Source organism: Anolis sagrei, chromosome Y (assembly GCF_037176765.1).
Source record: "Anolis sagrei isolate rAnoSag1 chromosome Y, rAnoSag1.mat, whole genome shotgun sequence".
Classification (NCBI taxonomy): Eukaryota; Metazoa; Chordata; class Lepidosauria; order Squamata; family Dactyloidae; genus Anolis; species Anolis sagrei.
The window spans coordinates 12,588,088-12,603,676 of NC_090035.1; the positions used below are offsets into that span (position 1 = coordinate 12,588,088).

The window sequence follows — 15,589 nt, forward strand, 5'->3', positions numbered from 1 at the left end:
TCTCTCAGAATACATCTAGGATTAATGCGGTTCGATACTTCTTTAACTTCCCTGGTTCAAGACTATGGGATACTGGGAGATGTAGCTTGGCATTCTTGGGCAGAGAAGGCGCAAGACCTTGGAAAACTACAATTCTCAGAGTCTAATAGTATTGAGCCATTGGCACTCCAAGTGGGGTCAAACGACATTCATTTTTCTACAGCCATGGCTCAATGCTGTGGAATCTATCCTTTGGGAAACTACAACTCTCAGAACCCATTAGCATTGAGCATTGGCAGTCCAAGTGGGATCTAACTGCCTTCATTATTGTACAGCCATAGCTCAATGCTCTAGAACCCTGGGATTTGTAGTTTGGCAATGCAAAGATGGCCAAAGGCCTTGAAGAACTAGAACTCCCAGGACTCCATAGCACTGAGCCATTGGCAGTTCCATTTGGGTGCGTGTGTGTGTATCAAACTCCATTAATTCTACAGTATGGACCCATCCTTTGGAAAACTACAACTCCCAGGACCCATTAGCATTGAGCCATTCCAAGGGAGCTCAGACTACATTCATTCTACAGTAGGGACCTATCCTTTGGGAAACTACAACTCCCAGCACCCATTAGTATTGATCCATTGGCAGTCCAAGTGGGATCGAACTGCCTTCATTATTGTACAGCCATAGCTCAATGCTCTAAAACCCTGGGATTTGTAGTTTGGCAAGGCAAAGATGGCCAAAGGCCTTGAAGAACTAGAACTCCCAGGACTCCATAGCATTGAGCCATTGGCAGTTCAATGTGTGTGTGTATCGAACTCCATTAATTCCATCCTTTGGAAAACTACAACTCCCAGGATCCATTAGCACTGAGCCATTCCAAGGGAACTCAGACTACATTCATTCTACAGTAGGGACCTATCCTTTGGGAAACTACAGTTCCCAGGACCCATTAACAGTGATCTGACGCAAGGCAGCTCTAACTGCATTGTACAGTAGGGACCTATCCTTTGGGAAACTACAACTCCCACGACCCATTAGCATTGAGCATTGGCAGTCCAAGTGGGATTGAACTCCCTTCATTATTGTACAGCAATGGCTCAATGCTCTAGAACCCTGGGATTTGTAGTTTGACGAGGCAGAGATGGCCAAAGACCTTGTAAAACTAGACTTCCCAGGACTCAATAACCTTGAGCCATTGGCAGTTCAATTTGGGGTGTGTGTGTATCAAACTCCATTAATTCTACAGTAGGGACCCACCCAGAGATGGTCTAAGACCACATAAAACTAGACCTCCCAGGACTCCACAGTATTGAGCCATTGGCAGTTCAATTTGGGTGTGTGTGTGTGTATCTAACTCCATTCATTCTACAGTATGGACCCACCTCTTGGGAAACTAGAACTCCCAGGACCATTAGCATGGATCCACTGGCAGTCCAAGTGGGTTCACTGTTCTACAGCCATGGCTCAATGCTCTCGAATCCTGAGATTTGTAGTTTGGCGAGACAGCTATGGCCTAAGACCTTGTAAAACTAGACCGCCCAGGACTCCATAGCATTGAGCCACTGGCAGTTCAATTTGAGGGTATGTGTATCAAACTCCATTCATTCTACAGTATGGACCCACCCCTTGGGAAACTACAACTCCCAGGACCATTAGCATGGATCCACTGGCAGTCCAAGTGGGATCGAACTGCCTTCATTTTTCTACAGCCATGGCTCAATGCTCTAGAACCCTGGGATTTCAAACTCCATTCATTCTACAGTATGGACCCACCCCTAGGGAAACTACAACTTCCAGAACCATTAGTATGAATCCGTTGGCAGTCCAAGTGGGTTCACTGTTCTACAGCCATGACTAAATGCTCTGGAATCCTGAGATTTGTAGTTTGGCGAGGCAGCTGTGGGCCAAGAACTTGTAAAACTAGACCTCCCAGGACTCCATAGCATTGAGCCACTGGCAGTTCAATTTGAGGGTATGTGTATCAAACTCCATTCATTCTACAGTATGGACCCACCCCTTGGGAAACTACAACTCCCAGGACCATTAGCATGGATCCACTGGCAGTCCAAGTGGGATCGAACTGCCTTCATTTTTCTATAGCCATGGCTCAATGCTCTAGAGCCCTGGGATTTCAAACTCCATTCATTCTACAGTATGGACCCACCCCTAGGGAAACTACAACTTCCAGAACCATTAGTATGAATCCGTTGGCAGTCCAAGTGGGTTCACTGTTCTACAGCCATGACTAAATGCTCTGGAATCCTGAGATTTGTAGTTTGGCGAGGCAGCTATGCCCTTGCAAAACTAGACCTCCCAGGATTCCATAGCATTGAGCCACTTGCAGTTCAATTTGGGTGTGTGTGTGTGTATCAAACTCTATTCCAGTGGTTCTCAACCTGGGTCCCCATATGTTTTTGGCCTACAACTCCCAGAAATCTTAGCCACTTTAAGAGCCATTAGGATTTCTGGGAGTTGGAGGCCAAAAATATCTGGGGACCCCAGGTTGAGAACCACTGCTCTATTCATTCTACAGTAGGGAGGGAAACTACAACTCCCAGGACCCATTACCATTGAGCCATTCCAAGGGAGCTCAAACTCTGATAGAGAGAGCAGGGACTGGGAACCACTGCCAGTAGGGAGGGAAACTACAACTCCCAGGCCCCATTACCATTGAGCCATTCCAAGGGAGGTCAAACTCCATCCATTGATAGAAAGAGCAGGGCAAGAGGGAGAAAGCCTCTTAGTTGATGATCCAGAAGCCGCGCAGGCGCAGAAGCGACAGTTCGAGCTCGCCTTTCCCACGCCTCTCTCTGGAGGGGAGGGGGGAAGAGCGAGTGAGGCGTGCGCCTGCGCTGTGAGCACCCGGGGCGACTGCGCAGGCGCGGTGGCGCCCCCGCCCTCCTCCTCCTCTTGGCCCCGCTCCTTCCCTGGCGCCGCCATCTTGGATGGCGCCTGTGGGCGTCGGGTGTCAAACCCGGTTCTGGCGTCGCCGCGGCGGGGAATCCGGAGCCGCTCCGGAGCAGCAGGTGAGGTTGGGGTTGGAACTGAGGGAGGGGAGAGAGTTCCTCCCTGGTTCATTCGGATTATTCTTACTCTAAATGGAAATATATTTCAGGGGAGATGTTTTGGAGGAGGGGGGTCTCTGTGAGGGGGAAAAAGAGGCCTTTTGGAGGGGTTTTCTTAAAGGGCCGCGGACTGGAATCTCTGCAGGGAGGAGGGCCTTCTGGGTTGTGGCTGCTGTTGTTATTGTTATACTTGTAAAGTCAAGCCGAGCCTTATTCTTATTAGATATTACTTTTATTATCTGATATATATAATATTTATAACATTATAATGTAATACAATATAATAATAATACAATATTATAATTATATATTTTATATTGCATGTAATATTACTTATAATATTATAATATAATGTTGTTATTATATATATATATATACACATATAATATTTATAACACTATAATGTAATACAATATGATATTAATATAACATACTGTAATATAATATAATAATACAATATTATAATTATATATTGCATGTAATATTACTTATGTATAATATTGCATGTAATATTACTTATAATATTATAATATAATGGTATTATACTTGTAAAGTCAAGCCGAGCCTTATTATTATTAGATAGTACTTTTATTATCATATAATACATATAATAATATAATATTATTGTTATATATTTTATATTGCATGTAATATTACTAATAATATTATAATATAATGTTGTTATTATACTTGTAAAGTCAAACCGAGCCTTATTATTAGATATTACTTTTATTATCTTATATATATTATATACATATAATATGTATAACATTATAATGTAATACAATACAATAATAATACAATATTATAATTATATATTTTATATTGCCCCTATTCTTATTAGATATTACTTTTATTATCATATATACACATACATACATACATACAAATAATATTTATAACATTATAATGTAATACAATATAATAATAATACAATATTATAATTATATATTTTATATTGCATGTTATTATACTTGTAAAGTCAAGCCAAGCATTATTCTTATTAGATATTACTTTTATTATCTTATATATAATATATACATATCATATTTATAACATTATAATGTAATACAATATAATAATAATGCAATATTATAATTATATATATATTTTATTGCATGTAATATTACTAATAGTATTATAATATAATGTTATTATACTTGTAAAGTCAAGCTGAGCCTTATTATTATTAGACATTACTTTTATTATCTTATATATATTATATACATATAATATTTATAACATTATAATGTAATGCAATATAATAATAATACAATATTATAATTATATATTGTATATTGCATGTAATATTACTAATAATATTATAATATGTTGTTGTTATACTTGTAAAGTCAAGCCAAGCCATTATTAGGGTCTTGTGGGTTTTTTCGGGCTATAGGGCCATGTTCTAGCAAATACTTATTATTAGATATTACTTTTATATATATATATATATATATATATATATATAAAAGTAATATCTAATAATAAGTATTTGCTACTTACAAGTATAATAACAACAACATTATATTATAATACTATTAGTATTATAATATAATACTAATACTATAATATAATACTAACACTCCAGGCAATTTACAGCTAAATTACAAAAGATAAAATACATACATACAAAACGTATATATAATATAATGTAATACAATATAATGTTAATAATAATACAAAATTATACTTATATATTTTATATTGCATGTAATATTACTTATAATATTATAATATAATGTTGTTATTATTATACTTGTAAAGTCAAGCCGAGCCTTATTATTATTAGATATTGCTTTTATTATCTTATATATATTATATACATATAATATTTATAACATTTATTATCTTATATATATTATATACATATAATATTTATAACATTGTAATGTAATGCAATATAATGATAATACAATATTATAAGTACATATTTTATATTGCGTATAATATTACTTATAATATTATAATATAATGTTGTTGTTATTATACTTGTAAAGTCAAGCTGAGCCTTATTATTATTAAATATTACTTTTATTATCTTATATATATTATATATGTATAGTATTTATAACATTATAATGTAATACAATATAATAATAATACAATATTATAATTATATATATTTATATTGCATGTAATATTACTAATAGTATTATAATATAATGTTGTTGTTATTATACTTGTAAAGTCAAGCCGAGCCTTATTCTTATTAGATATTACTTTTATTATCTTACATATATTATATACATATAATATTAATAACATTATAATGTAATACAATATAATAATAATACAATATTATAATTATATATATTTATATTGCATGTAATATTACTTATAATATTATAATATAATGTTGTTATTATACTTGTAAAGTCAAGCCAAGCCATTATTATTATTATTAGATATTACTTTTATTATCATATATATATAATATTTATAACATTACAATGTAATTCAGTATGATATTAATAATGATATAATATTATAATTATATATTTTATATTGCATGTAATATTACTTATAATATTATAATATAATGTTGTTATTATACTTGTAAAGTCAAGCCAAGCCATTATTATTAGATATTACTTTTATCATAATATAATGCAATACAATATAATAATAATAATGCAATATTATAATTGTAAAGTCAAGCCATTATTATTAGATATTACTTTTATTATATATATATTATATATTATATATATATATTATAATGTAATACAATATGATATTAATAATAATACAATATTATAATTACATATTTTATAATGCATGTAATATTACTAATAATATTATAATATAATGTTGTTATTATACTTGTAAAGTCAAGCCGATCCTTATTATTAGATATTACTTTTATTATCATATATATATATATATATATATATATATATACACATATAATATTTATAACATAATGTAATACAATATGATATTAATAATAATACAATATTATAATTATATATTTTATAATGCATATAATATTACTAATATTATAATATAATGGTATAGTACAATCCATATAAATAAAAATGTAATGTTAGTTTGTGGGATTAACATAACTCAAAAACCACTGGGCGAATTGACACCAAATTTGGACACAATATACCTATCAGGCTAACGAGCTACCATCAGTCATAATAAAACTGAAAAACACAGCAGAAGAGACTTAAAAAGCAAAAAACAAAACAAAAAATACATTACACTGCATGTGCAAAACCACATATATATATATATATACGTAAACACACACATACACAAATATATATACACACATATACACACACAAAATACATATACATAGACTGGGCCATAGTGACATGTGATGGGGGATGGCTAGTATATTATATTATTATTGTTCAGGAAAGTATTTGCTAGGGCGTGGTTTGGGGGTCTCCCTCAAAGTCATAGAGGTATTATAAAATGAAGAGGGAGTGGCCTTTTAGATTGGAAAAACTGAGCATGATATTATTATTATTATATTAAAATTGTGCTGTGATAATAATGTATTATATACACATATAATATTGATAATATAATGCAATACTATATAATAATTTTATATTTCATATTACATGTGATATTACTAATAATATTACAGTATAGTGGTATAGTAGAATATAGTAATATACTGTATAATAACATGTTGTATGTACATATAATTTGTAAGCCACTCTGAGTCCCCTTCGGGGTGAGAAGGGCGGCATATAAATGTGATAAATAAATAAATAATAATAATAATTACTTTATTATTAAGTAAACTAGATAGAGCTTGGTTTGTTTATTATATCATTATTAGAGGGGAGTGGCTTTCAGGGTTAGAAAAGCTTAGACTGATTATTATAGATATTATTTTTATTATTTTATAATAATATATTATTATATATAATATATTATTACTCTTGTTAAGAAAACTATATTTTATGGCGCTTGGTTTGGGGTCTCCCTCAAAAGCATATAAATTATAATAAAAGGAAGGAGTGGCTTTCTAGGTCAGAACAACTGAGCATTATATTATTATTTTTTATTATTAAGTAAACTATATTTGATGGAGCTTTGCTTGTTTGCTATTGTATTATTATTAGAAGGGAGTGGTTTTCCAGGATGGAAAAGCTGAGCCTTATTGTTAGATATTATTTTTATTATGTTATAATAGTAATATCAATATTCAGGAAAATACATTTGACGAGGCTTGGTTTGGGGTCACCTCCAAAAACATAAATTATAATAAAATGTGGAGGGAGTGGCTTTCTAGGTCAGAACAACTGAGCATTATATTATTATTTTTTATTATTAAGTAAACTATTGGATGGAGCTTTGTTTGTTAATATTGTATTATTATTAGAGGGGAGTGGCTTTCTAGGTTGGAAAAGCTGAACCTTATTATTTGATATTATTTTTATTATGTTATGTATTATAATAATATTATTTTTATTATGTTATGTATTATAATAATACATTATTATTTTTAAGGAAACCATTTGCTGGGGCTTGGTTTGGGGTTTTCCTCAAAAACATATAAATATAATTAAATGGAGGGGCTTTCTAGGTTGGAAAAGCTGAGCCTTTTAATTATTATTTTTATAATGTAATAAAATATGTTATAATAATATATTATTATTTTTAAGAAAACTATATTTGATGGAACTTGGTTTAGGGTCTCGATCAAAAGCGTATAAATTATAATAAAAGCAGGAGGGAGTGGCTTTCTAGGTTGGAAAAGCTGAGCATTATATTATTATTTTATTAAGGAAGCTATTTGATGGAGCTTGGTTTGTTTGTTGTTATGATATTATTATTTTCATGTCAGGAGCAACTTGAGAAGCTACAAGTTGCTTCTGGTGTGAGAATTGGCCATCTGCAAGGACGTTGCTCAGGGGATTCTCGGATGTTTTTTGATGTTTTACCATCCTTGTGGGAGGCTTCTCTCATGTCCCCACATAGGGAGCTGGAGCTCATCCATACACTCCTGGGATTCAAACCTCGATTTTCAGTTGTGCCACCAGGAGCTCCTCTTGTATTATTATTAGAGGGGAGTGGCTTCTGGGTTGGAAATCTAAGTATTATTATTATTATTAGTAGTAGTAAGGAAACTATATTTGATGGGCTTAATTTGGGGTCTCCCTTAAAGGCATAGAGATATAATAAAATGAGGGAGGAGTGGCTTTCTGGGTTGGAAAAGCTGAGCCTTATTATTGTTATTGTTATTATTGTATTATAATAACAATTATATTCATTTATTATTATATATTTAAATGAATTTCGATGGAGCTGTGTTTGTGCAACTTTTTAGAGGTCTCCCTCAAAGGCATAGAAGATATAATAAAATGGGGAAGGAGTGGCTTTCTGGATTGGAAAACCTGTGATTGCGTTATTGTTGTTGTTATTTAAAATATTGGGGAGGGATTTGATTAGGGGTGATGATAGTATTTGCAGGATTGCCCTCAAAAGGCTGGAGATTGTAGTAAAAACGGAGGTGTGATTGTGCTATTGGAATAGCTCAGTCTGGTTTATTATTATTATTATTATTATTATTATTATTATTATTATTCCTTTTAAACTTGCCAAGTGTGGAGTGTTAGCCGCCTTCAGTCTCCAAGGGAGAAAGGTGGGATATAAATAAATATAATAATAAGAATAAGAATACTATATTTTGGGGAGCTTGGTTTTGGGGTTGTCTATGTAGGTAAAGGGGTTGCTTCCCCTAAGAGTGGGAATTATATTAAAAAAAGGGGAAGTGTCTTTGCTGGACTGGAATAGCTCAGTCTGATTTAGTATTATTGTTATTAATATTTTAATATTGTAATTAACAAGGTCTGATTGATGAGGGGGCTTTTTGCAAATTAATGTTTTTTATTTCTTATTTACATATTCATAAAAAACAGTGAAACAAATGTATATACTTGTATACATGCATGAACCAATACAAACATCTTTACAATATTCGTATTTGGTTATGCCCTCCCCTCCTCCCACCCCTCCCAATTTAGTGACTTCCTGTCTCTTGCGTTGGAGACATTCATACATAATTCCACTCTTCCTTCCTATTACATTTTTCTATTCTTCCTTCTGGCCTGATACTTACTCTTTATAAATTCCCTACACATATTCTAACAGATTAAATTATGAAGTTAAGGGTTGTTTTTTTTTTCTGGAGGGAGTCGTCCTCAAAGAACTAACAAAAATGGAGGAAAGTGGCTTGCTATGTTAAGAAAACTCAATCTGATTTATTACGGTTATATTGTTGTTGTTGTTGTTACTACTACTACTACATTATTTATAACTAAAATATTTAATGGGGGTTTCCTAACCATTGTGGGATTGTAATAAAATGGGAAGAATGACCTGCTGGATCGAAAAAGCTCTCATGATGATGATGATGATGATTTTGGGGGACTTGGTTTAGGGTCTGTCTGTGGGAGAAATTTGGGAGTTTGAGGGAGACCCCCTAAAATCCTTCAAACCAAGCCCCACCAAAATAGCTTACTTAATAATAGCAATAATAATATATAAGGCCTAGCTTTTCAAACCCAGAAAGTTTGAACTGGGCTTTTCAAACCCAGAAAGTGACTCCTCATTTTATTATATCTTCTATTCCTTTGAGGGAGAGACCCAAACTAAGCCACATAAATTATAGTTTAATAATAATAATAATAATAATAATAATATTAATTGTTGTTGCTGGTTGGGAAAACCTGTCTGGTGGTGGTGGTTGTTGTTGTTGTTGTTGTTGTTATTATCTAAAATATCCCTCTCCCCTACTTGGATTTAAGGCTGTCTCTATAGGGGAAAGGTGGCATTTGTGTTGTTTCCTACAAAGGCCTGCCATAAAATGGATTATTATTAATTATTTAAAAGGATTGCCATAAAATGGGAAGAGTATCTTGCTGGGTTGCAAACGATCACTGGCTGTTTATTATTCCTATTATTTAAGATATTTTCTGGGGATGTGGTTTAGTTGTGCCTCTGAGGAAAATGTGGTTGGGGGGGGGGGATTCCCCCAAAAGGTTTGGGATTGTAAAGGAAAGGGCTTGCTGCATTAGAAAAGCTCCCTGAGTAGTTATTATTTTTATTATTACTGATTTTATTAAAATATTTTGAGGGGCTTGGTTTTGGGGGTATCTCATTTTTGGATTGTTTTTGGATTTTGGAATATTTGTATCTGCATATATGTAAAATATCTTGAAGATGGGATGCAAACGTAAACACAGCATTCATTTATGTTTATTATATGCATAGCCTGAAGGTAATACTATACAATATTTGTGATACTGTTATGCATGAACCATCAGAAACTATATTTTGGAATTCCAGATAAGGGATGCTGTATTGATACAAGGTTTACAGTAATAGGGCATTGCAGGAGGTGGGTTGGATACCTTTAAAAAACTTTTTTAAAAACAGGATTAGGAATGCTCTTGAGGGACCTGAAATACTGTATTTGATTAAAAAAGGAAATGTGAAGAGATAGCAGTAAGATTTGTGTCCTGAAGTATCTCCCTCTGCTATCCTTGTTTACATTGGATACACTATTAAACTGAATGCCCTTCTCCTCAATTACATTGAATTTTCATTGAATAGCCAATAGACCCTGCTCTATAAGTTCTGCATCAAAGATAACTCACAATTCTAACCTGGCTACTCATGTCCAATTTGGGTTGTTTGCTTCAGAAGGGAGTACATTTCATCGGGAATGCATGGCTATGATTAATTATTCATAAGACGCGTGTTACTTCTGGAGAACACAAAGATGACAATACAATATCAATGCTTGATTTACTGTAAAGATTTACTGTCTTGGCTGCTGCATGGTGTATTTTGTGTGCTGTATTTGGAAATTTATTATCTTTTTCAATGGAAAAGGTAAATGTGGGATTTCTTTATTCTCTGTATTAATAATAATAATAACAACAATAATTTTATGTATTACTCACCTTTGTTGATTGCTCAAGGCAGGGTACAGCAAAGTAAAAAAAAACACACACACACATATATAAACTTTTACTGAACACAGATATAAAATCAAAGTAAATGTAAATAAGAACACATGATTGCAGTGCTATAAATAAACACAATAAATGTAAGTTTAATAATCTCACCCTGGTAAATCAGGATCCAAATACTCCTGATTTTTGGCAAGCCACACTCTCTCAGCCTCAGGAGAAGGCATATTATCTAGAATCACAGAATTGTTAGAAACTCTGGGGGGCATCGAGTCCAATCTCCTTCTGCCCTGCAGGAAAAGCACAAAGTACTCCCGACAAATGACCATCCAGCCTCTGTTTAAGCTCTCCTTACGGTTGGAAGTTCTTCCTAAGATTCAGGTGGAACCTCCTGTCATTTCAACCCATGGCTCCATTGAGTCCTACTCCCCACGGCAGTATAAAGTAGGGCTTTCTGCTGCCCTTAATGACAGCCTTTCAGATTTTTAAAGATGGTGATCATGTCTCCTCTCAGCCTTCTCTTCTGGGCTAAACAGACCTAGGTCTTTAAGCCGCTCTTCAGAGGGATTATTCATGGTCTCCAGATCTTTGATCCTTTTAGTCGCCATCTTCTGGACCCCTTCCAGCTTAGAGTCAATCTCTCTCTTAAATTGTGGGGCCCAGAATTGGACAAAGGGTCCAAAGCAGAAGAAAAGGGCCCCATGACTTTCCTTGATCTGGTCACTAGACTCCTTTTTATGCAGCCCAAAATCCCATTGGCTTTTTTAGCTACTGCAGCACTCTGTTGGCTCATGTTTAGTTTGTGTTCCATTAAGACTCCAAGGTTTCTTTTACATGTAACACTGTTGTGGAACCAGGCATCACCCATCCAGTATCAGTGCATTTCATTTTTTTTCTGCCTGAGTGACATATCCTACATTGGATGAAATTCATTTTCTTAGTTTTGGCCAATCAGCTCTCTAATTTGTTGAGGGTAGAGTATTAGCTCAACCTCTCAATTCAGTGTCATTTACAAACACGGTAAACATGCTCCAAGTCATTAAGATCCTGAACCGCCGTGAAAGGACCAGGATAGAAACCTCTTTATGGCATCCAAGGTACCTCTTGTCTCTAGGATGACGAGGAACCATTGGTGAGCATGCTTTGGGTTTGGTGACAAACCCACCTAATAGTAGTAGTATGTAGCCCACATTTTACTTTGTTAAACCTCTTATGGATCAGTCTTCTCTAGTCAGCCTCATTCATGATAGGTGGATAAATCTTGAAGGCATACAACAACAACAGCCAATGTTCTGGAAATACAAGTCTGCTAGATTGCGATCTTAGAAGCTAATTGAGACAGACATTCTGTAATCTTTTTTCCTTAACATTGTGTTTACTCCGAAGTAATCTCTACTGAGTTACATGGGTTTTTGCAGGGATTCTTCATCAAAATGAAAAGTATTCTGCAGCAACGTTATTTACTGACATCTTCTCAGATTACCGTAATTCCTTCTGATCTTAACAGATGCCTTGCATGTAATTTTCTTGACGGGAGGAAACCAGCCAAACCAGGCAGAGAGGGATTTGCGAGTCCTGGCTTGTAGGCATGGATATTTCAGGGTGTTTCGGTAGCGGCATATACAGATACCATTGCGTTTATCTCTTGCTTTTGCTGGGAATGAATCACAAAAGCTTCCTGTATCCGATTGGCACATCTAGTTTTGCTTCCTTTGTATTGTCCTTGTTCCATGAAGTTGGTTAGCCTGCTCACAGGAATGGAATATTTGCACTCCTCTATAAGACTCATTTGCTTAATGGCATAATCCACTTGTCGGGCTGGAACCTTGAGTAGTGTTTGTGGAAGGTAAAGGAATACAGACATTCCCTGAGTTACAAACATCTGACTTGCAAATGACTCCTAGTGAAGAATAGGCGTGAGACAACAGGAAGTGAGATAGATCTACCACTGGAAAAGGAAATCGATTCCCAAAAGGGTTATTATCATAGGGAAAGGGGTCTCCACTGAAGCTTTATTACCAGTCCTTGTTTCCACAAAAGAAACATTTTTTTTTCAAAATCCAATTCTCCCAGGGACAGAAAGTGAGGCAAAATCTTCTGAACAGGGGATTTCACCTCACTTTCTGTCCCTGTGAGAATTGGATTTTGAAAAAAATTGGCTTGTTGTGGAAACAAGGACATATATAGGCTAAATTTGCACTTAGAAAATGTCCCTGTTCTGATTAACATACAAATTCAACTTAAGAACAAACCTCCAGAAATCTTGTTTGTAACTTGGAAACTGCTTATATAGTACTTTTTAAAAAGTTTCACATGCACTCAAAAATTTTAAAAGTCAATAAACACAGAGGCAAAAATAAGCCAAAAGATGTGACACAGAAATGAAAATTCACACTGCATCACATCCCCAACTAGGTCTAACAACTAAACTATCCCCGCCACTTAATTTTTTTAATGATAAAATAATAAAAAGACAAAATATATTAAAAACACATTGGACTTTTCCCCATTTCAAGGAAATGAGATGATCAGATGATTACACAGGCTTCTGGTTCTCTTTAATATCTGCTCTTAAGCAGAACACTGTCATAGCGCCTTGATGTCGTTTTATGGCCTTGCTCCAATTGTCTGGAGACTTGCAGTTTGGGGGGGGGGGGGGTCTTTAGCATTCTCTACCAACTTATTGGTGCCTCCTCAAACTACAGATCCTATGATCGTGTAGTGAAATCAAAGAACTGTACTTGTGTAGTGTATTTCTCCTTTTGTTTTGTACATTAATTCAAAGACTTTCCTGCGGGTTGAAGTGTTTGCAGAAAGGGATCAAATGTGATTCAGTTCTCTCTCTGTTTAAATTCCAGCCTTCAGTTAGGCAAGTTCTCAAATAAATCCTACTTGGAGAAAGACAACAGGGAAGGAATGTGTGTTTAGGATATGTCCTTCATTACTCCGTTGTCTTCATGGTTTCTATTGCTTCTCGAAAACCTGTTGCAGGCTCCCAAGATATTTAAAAAAGCAAACTTAATGGGCAGCAATTTGTTTTTAATGTTTCCATTCATTGAGCGTAAGCAGAAATCGCAGACATTTCCATTCCCTTGTGATGGTTTTCTTCCCTGTTTATGTAACAGTGAAATCAGTTGAGTTTTAATTCCTTTAAAACTTTTTAAGCATTTGGAAAAAGGCCCTTGTATTACTGTCTGGGCTCCAATTACTTTAGTTGATGGAAATACCAATAGCCCAGAGATCATTTCTTATTAGAGGGGAAATTATTTTATTTTAGTGTTGTTTATCCCCATGTGTGGGGCTCACTGTTCCCTCAGCAAATTTTTAAGGCCGAAAGGTCGACAGTTGTGCAAATTGCTGTGATTCATAGGATAAATGATCAGATCTCCAAAGCAGTGGTGGTAGCATATTCAGTAGAAAACCCAAGATGACAAGCTTTGGTAGTTTTTGTGCTTTTCCCCTCTCAGCTATGCTTCCGTGTTGTGATTTGAGTAGGCAGGACATAAAAATATTGCGCAGAAACAGGGTAGAAAGGGCTTTTATAATCCTGTGAAATGCACCAGGTACATGCTTGTTTCCCTCTGTTGTTCCCAGTAGATGCATCTCGTTCTTGTGAATTTCTTGTTCCAAAATGTTCTGTTTGCAATAACTGTCTGGGGAACATGGAGGTGACATCTGTTCTGAAATATTTTCAGTTGTAAAACACACTCTGATACTGTATGGGTTTTTTTTTGTTTGTGATTCTAGCACTGTGGTTGAATTGAAAGGATTCAAACAGTTAACACCTGCATAAGAAGCCTCTTTAAAACCATCTTTTTGTGTACCATATATTTCCATGGGTTTCGGTTTATCAATGCAAACCTGCAACACTTAAAACCCCAAGCCCCCAAATTGTAGGCTGTACTCAAAAACATGGCAGGTATGTTGGTACGGATCGAGCATCTTGTTTAACCTGCCTAGTAGCTGCTATCTCCTGAGGAAATGTTAGAAGTAGTGATTAAATCCAAGTCTCTGTCAAGTCTAAATGACTCATGCACTGTCCTCAGTACGATCATCGGCAAGATCATGTCAAGAGCTTCAGGCTGGAAAAAATCCACAGCAGCTTCTTGAATATTGGAAATATTTGTAAAAGTATCATAATACGGGCAGTCTCCAAGTTACAAACATCCCACTTACATACAACTCATAGTTAAGAATGGGGATGAGACGTCTTGAGAGAAATCTGCTTGGAAAAGAAATCCACTCCTGAAAGAGTTATCATGGGGAAAGGGTGTCTCCAGTGAAGCTTCCTTGCCAATCCTTATTTCCACAGCAAGCCAAAATGTTCAAAAGGATAGAAAGTGAGGGGAAATCTTCTGAACAGGGGCACAAACAGCAAAAAAAAAAAAAAAAGTTATCCAAAGCTAAAAAAGATATATTTTTGGCTAGTTACACTTTAAAAATGTCGCTGTTCCAACTTAGATACAAATTCAGCTTCAGAACAAACCTCCTGAACCTATCTTGTTCATAACTTGGGGACTGACTGTGTGTCCCCACACTTCTCATTTTAGATTCAGCCCAATTCCTCCTCCTGCCAAGCTCACTCAGGACTTT

The 15,589-nt window shown here is 34.9% G+C and overlaps 1 protein-coding gene across 1 annotated transcript in view; it reads left to right on the top strand.

Annotated features, from left to right (window-relative positions):
• The first annotated feature begins 2,900 nt into the window (after positions 1–2,900).
• The window catches only part of LOC132782101 (epsin-2), a 35,386-nt gene continuing 22,697 nt past the window's right edge, over positions 2,901–15,589 (top strand). The window contains exon 1 of the mRNA XM_060786778.2: positions 2,901–3,005. The gene's annotated coding sequence lies outside the window, so the exon portion shown is untranslated. The remainder of the gene's footprint in view (positions 3,006–15,589) is intronic.